Raw genomic sequence first — 6,000 nt, 5'->3', positions numbered from 1 at the left:
GCCGGTGACAGTGGGGCGCTAGCTTCCTTTCTCTCCTCTAACTTCCTGGAGTCCCATCCTGGGGCTGCGAGGGAAACAGCAGCTGGCCCTACCCTGTACACTTTCTCCTTTCCAGCCCCAGGTCCCCCACGGCCAGCTCTCACTCCCGACTTCCCCCAATACTGCCGGCCAGCCGGCAGGCAGAGGGTTAACTCCTGGCCGCTCCCTACCGCGCAGAGTGGGGGGTGGGGGGCCGGGGGCGTGCCTGTCGGGAAGTATGGATTTCTGCAGTGGTTTTACTGGAAAAGCTGTAGCTGAAGGTGGGAGGGGGTCACCATGGCAACTTCTGGCTATGGGAACAGGTTGGCTGGTGGGAACCAATTCTTCCAGGGGCCCAAGGGGGCCCGGCTGGCGCTTGGCACCCGGGGGGCCCCTCGGAGGATCCTCAGAGTCTTACGGAAGCGCGGAGACCCTCCCCAACCTGGAATTACCGCCTTCCCCGCCTCCCACCGGCAACACTTCGCTGGGCTGGGCCCCAGACTCAGCAGCCCCGCCCCCTGTTGAAGCGCCCCCAATCCAAGCTGTTAATCGATGAACCGATTACCCAGGGCCGTCCGGAGCTCTCGGGAATCTCCCACTCAAAGAGAGAGCCTCGACTCCAAGACCTGGGGTGAGACACCCCCCCTGTCTGGCCCTGCCCCAACCAAGGGAATCTAGATTCCAGGGGGCCCAAGAGCTTGCCCCAACCCGGCCCCCACCCAGCCCCAACCAGGAAGATTCCGCCCGCAGCGGCAAATTCAAGGAAGTCCTCCCCACCCCCAGCACAAACATACACACTCTCCCAGCAAGGGGCTAGCCCCCCCCCACTCCCCGGAAGACCCCGGTGGGAAGGGGGAAGGCGGCCTCGGGCTAGGAGGCTCCTGGGTGCATCTCTAAGTCTCTGTCCCTGTGGAATTCCAAGCAGCTGGGGTACAGCCCACCCAGTGCCCCATGCCCCACCCCATCGCGGGGCCCCCCTATCCCCAGCCAGACCTCCCGGTGGGACACTCTGCGCGCCTTCCCCGGGAGCCAATTCAGCTCTGGGCCCCAGAAGGCCTCCTGGGTGCGGGCAGGACAGGGGTTAGGCCAGAGCACGCTGAGCACTGCCGGTAAGAGGAGTGGGGGACTCCTGGGCCCTCCAGGCTCAGGTTCCTGGCCCCCTACCCCAGGATTTCAGAGCCCCCCTGCAAATCCTGCAAGCACAGGGTGGGCGGGTGCAAGGAGGGGTGTGTGCCTAGGAGGCGCTTCCAGGAATCTCCCGCCCTCGCTGCCCAAACGTCCAGGAAAAGAGGGCATATACAGGGCATATGCAGCTTGGGGGACGTTGGAATTCTGGGGGCCAAGTGAGGGGGCAGGCCCGGCCCAGTACCCTCCCCTTGCTCCAGGAAAGACCACCAGCCTGAGTCCACATGGGCACCAATCCCTGCTCTGCTGGAGGTCCTTAGACCGGTGACTCTCCTGAACCTCAGTTTCCTGCTCTGTAAAATGGGCAGGAAATGTCTCCTGGGGGTGGTGAGCATAAAGAAGACATAACGCCCCTGCACGTTAACAGGTGAGGGATCCCAAGGTCAGGCCCAATCTCTCCTCTGGCCACTTCCACCAGGAAAGAGCAGGGACCCTTCTCAAGGCTTCCTGGGTTGCTGCTGGCAGATGTGGTTCTTCATCCTCCTTCGCATCCACCAGGGACGCTCGGGGGAGAAGTGGCCCGCGGCGTGGCGCCCCCTGTCGGCGGGACCCACACAGGCCAGCGCCCAGAGAGGTTAAGCAAAGCCGCCCCAGGTGTTAACTCCCGCAGGCAGGCCGGATACCCGCTGCGGTTTCCCAACTTCCATCAGGGCCTGAAAGACTTAAACCGACCCACCGCGACTGGGGTCCTTCCTTCCCTCAACCCCGGGCTGATTTAGGGGACGCCTAAACTAGCTCCCTTCACCCCCCGGCTCCCTACTGCTTCCCCTACAGTCCCCTCCCCGCCCCCCCCTCCCCCGCTCCTGCCCGGGGCTTCCATCTCTCGGATCTGCCGAATCCCGATAAAACATTTGGGGGAGATAAGTGCTGCGTATAAATAATTAAGACCACATGCATATGCGCCAACAAAAAAAAAGTTTAAAACCCCCATTCCGGGAACAGCTTTCTGTGTGGGGCCGGGCAGTGCTGCCGGAGGCCCCCACCCCACCCTGCTTGCTCCTTGGGGAGGGTCTGCCAGGGGTTTGCCACCCCCAGAGCCTCTTCCCCCACCCCAGGGGGACTGTCTCCCTGCTTGGCCCAGAGTGGGCGGGAAAAGGGTGGCAGAGGAGCCCACCGGTGCAGTGAGGGGGACTGGCACCACCGTGGGAGTGGCCCTCACACATCCCCAGAGGCCAGAGTCCACCAACCCCGAGACCAAGCAGGGTCTAGGCACCCAGGAGTGCCCAATAAACATTTACTGAATAAACACACGAATGAGCCAACGAAGGAACTGATCCCGGGCTCCAGGGGAGTGTTGCCCTCAGCTCTGCCACCGTGGAGACCTGCTTTCCCTGATGCCAGCATCCTGTCAGCTGCTGGGGAGTCAAGCCCAGGGTGCCCAGGCGACCCCCCCCCCAAAAAAAAGGGCCATCTCCCATCCTCTGCAGGAATGCCAGGGGAAGAGAACTAGCTCATCAATTAGACCACCATTCCCGACCAGCCGCTGGCAGACACCTTTCCCAGGTGCAGCTTGAGGGCCTTAGGTGAGAAGACTGGAAGAACTTCCAGGAGTCAGGTCGCAGGCCTGGAGAGTGCAGCTCCTGCCCCTCCCCACTGCAGGAGGGTCAGCATGGGGTGCACAGGGATAAGGGGAGGCTTGCCCTGCCGAGCCCCTGCTCAAGAACCTGCCAGGGCTCCCACCTGGCAGTGCTGTCTGATGCCTAGGCTGGAGTCGTCCCCTGGCAGACTCTCCCCCCAGTGCATGCAAATCCTGCTCCTCTCTCTGGGGCCACATCCCATCTTTGGAAGGAAGGCCCTCGCACCCTCTACTCTTGCTTTCCTCATTCATTCGGTTATTCCCTTAACAGCTACCATGTCCTAAGCCGGAAGGATGCTAGGATGCTGAGAACAAAGGACACAGGTCTTGCCCTCAAGTGGCCCGCAGCCCAGTGAGAGGGAGCCCAAGTGGCTGGTGTCAAGGGCTGCTCTGAGGTGAGCCAGGTGCGCAGGGGACAGGGGGAAAGGGTGTGTCTTGGCAGAGTGTTGGGGGCTGGGTATCATGGAAAGCTTCCTGGAGGAGGAGGCGAGCTAAACTCCTGATACACAGGATTCCTCCAACCGCAGAAGGAGAGCAAGGCTGGGCGGTGCCTCCAGGCGCTTCCAGCACTGCCCCCTGCTGGCTGTCCACACACCTGTGGCTCTCACAGCCAGACCTGGGAGGTATGGGTTCCAATCCTGACTCTTCTATTTACCCTCAAGTTAGTCTACTTCCCGGACCTCAGTTTCCTTATCTGTAAAATGGGGATCAGGGTCCCGCCGTGCAGAGCTCCTTGTGATCCATCCTGGGCCCTCCGTCCTCTGCGGGAGACAAAGGCCCCTACCCCAGCACCCAGAACTGGCTGGTTAAACCTAATAGGTGCCCAGTAGATACTGACTGGTAGATGGACTGACGACTTGGCGTTTTCTTGCTGAGCTTCCTTTCCCGGGAGCAACAAACCCCGACAGGGAGCACTAGCCTCTGCTCACCCAGGACTCCGGAAATGTACTCCCACCTTGGATCGCTGGCATCTTGTACCACTGCCTGCCCACCTGACCAGGTGTGTGACGGCACAAGTTGTGTCCTGTCCCTCCCCGGGGCCCCACAGGAGCATGACAAATACTTTGTGGAGTTAAGCACTCCAGTAACAAAGCTCCTCCCAGGGACCCAGGACTGGAGAGACAGGTGGGTGTGCTCAGAAGGTGCCAGTCCTGGGTGCTGTCCTCAACCCTGAGCAAGGGGGTCTTGGGTTCCTGACCAGAGGCCCAGGCATGGCTGCCTCTCTCTCACCCCACGCCAGGGCGAGCTCAGTCTTGCCTCTCTCCCGATGAGAGCAGGTGCCCACCAGAGACAGCCTGGAGTCCCATCTATGCCCGTGTCACCTGCGGGTCCTTAGACCCCGCCATCATCCCCGTCAAGCCAGCTCAAGACTTTTTGCTGATGCCAGACCTTCAAGTGCCTGAATGTGGGACCTTCCTTCATCCTGCCATCCTGGATTTCAAACTCAGTAGGAAGGTGCCCAGGATTTAAAAAAAAAATCATAAGCGCTAAGAAAGAGTGACCTTCAAACCCTCTCACCGCTTGGGTCATGCACTCTCTCATAAGAAATGCTTGAGCTCATAACTCCATATGAACTCATAACTATATATGTATAGTTATTTATAGATTTCAAGTTTCCGTGACTGTATGAATCTATTACTTGCGTTATAAAATATTCACAAAAGAGAGACATTTTAAAAGGATGAAATGTAAATACTAAGCATAAAAGTCTCCTCCCCACCCTAGGGGATTATTCTGTGTTTGGGGCCCAGTCAGATCCCTTGGCCTCCCCAGCTAGGATGGGGTCCCTGGCAGATCCCCTACTTTGGCCCATTCCCCAGCCTCAGACTCTGACCTTCTTCCTTCCCAAAGATGTCCCCTGAACTCTGCCACCGTGAAGACCTGCTTTCCCTGACACCAGCCATCTGGTCAGCAGCTGGGAAGTCAAGCCCAAGGTGTCCTGGGAGCCCCCCCCCCAAAAAAAACGGGCATCTCCTATCCTCTGCAGGACTGCCAGGGGAAGAGAAATGAGATGAGTCTGTGGCACAGAGGATGGGAACAGGCCCACTGCGGACAAAATAAAGGACTGTTGTGCTAAGTGGCTTCAGTTGTGTCTGACTCTTTGTAACCCTATGGACTGTAGCCCGCCAGGCTCCTCTGTCCATGGGATTTCCCAGGCAAGAATACTGGAGCAGGTTGACCATGCCCTCCTCCAGGGGATCTTCCCAACCCAGGGATTGAACACACGTCTCTTATGTCTCCTGCATTGGCAGACGGGTTCTTTACCACTAGCACCACCTGGGAAGCCTAAAGAAGGATTAGGTAGGGTTCCTTATAAGACAAAATTCCTGCAGCTGGGCACAGAGGGAGGCTCTTTTCAGGACTAGACACCTGGTTCCAATCTGGCTACATGACTGATGCAGAAGCTAGGGCTCGAGGACAGCTGCACCATCACTGGGAATACCTTTCCTAGACAAGGTAGGGTCCATGCCCAGGGTGCCTGATGTCTGTTCCCATGTTCAGAGCCCAGTGGAGGCAGGGCAGCCTTTCTTGCCCCCACCTTACCCTGAGACCTTGCGATTCCTCTGGGGTAGCTAGGGAGGCCCACCCAAGGTGCATAACCCTGGAATTTTGCAGCGGAAGCCCTTTCCCCTTCTGCAGCGGAAGCTCTTGCCCCTGCAGATAAGGCCGAAGCCCCGATTCCCTCTGTCCTTGTGTGTTCCTTCCAGGTCTGCTCTCCAGAACCTCGTGTGCCCTCCGTTCTCACACAGGCTTGGGCCCCAGTGCAGGCACAGGGGACCGGGAGGCAGAGGAGGTCAGAGGGGAAGGGCACCCTTCGTGGATACTCTGCCCAGCAGAGGGCAAGCGGAGGAGACTCAGCCACCCACCGTGCGGGACCCAGAGCCGCGGCCTCGGAGCCCATGGTCCCACATCCTGGGGTCCTCTACCCCCAGCACAGGGTCAGCATCTGCAGAGCTGGTCCCACCCCAGATGGCTCGCCAAGCCCATGCCTGGCATCTGACCCCTGTGTGTTCCCTGCTGGGTGGACTGAGGGGCCTGGGCAGAGGCCCTGGGAACAGCCGGGGCCCGGCCAGCTCAAAGCTGACCCCATGCCTCGGCCGGGGCTGAGTAACAGGAAGCGAGAGGCTGATGCCGGTAAGAGAGCAGATTCGAGAGATTAGAGGTCTGCTGCCTGATCAGAAGCTGCCTGGAGCTGGAGGATAAGTTACTGGAAGGAGGAG

General features: G+C 59.5%; 1 long non-coding RNA gene across 3 annotated transcripts; it reads left to right on the top strand.

Moving 5' to 3' along the window:
* The first annotated feature begins 343 nt into the window (after positions 1–343).
* Positions 344–4,861, top strand: LOC102397224. 3 transcript variants are annotated; one of them, XR_003107698.3, is made up of 4 exons: positions 344–649; positions 3,051–3,183; positions 3,599–3,779; positions 4,631–4,861. It is a non-coding gene; the product is annotated as an uncharacterized LOC102397224 (long non-coding RNA). The 3 variants fall into 3 exon arrangements; XR_003107697.3 differs by having other exon boundaries at positions 355–649; positions 3,051–3,174; XR_328048.4 differs by lacking the exon at positions 3,599–3,779 and having other exon boundaries at positions 369–649; positions 3,051–3,174.
* The last annotated feature ends 1,139 nt before the right edge of the window (positions 4,862–6,000 follow it).

The sequence above is a fragment of the Bubalus bubalis genome, chromosome 3 (assembly GCF_019923935.1).
Source record: "Bubalus bubalis isolate 160015118507 breed Murrah chromosome 3, NDDB_SH_1, whole genome shotgun sequence".
NCBI lineage: Eukaryota > Metazoa > Chordata > Mammalia > Artiodactyla > Bovidae > Bubalus > Bubalus bubalis.
The sequence above is the reverse complement of the archived record's forward strand: the minus strand, read 5'-3'. Positions and strand labels throughout refer to the sequence as shown.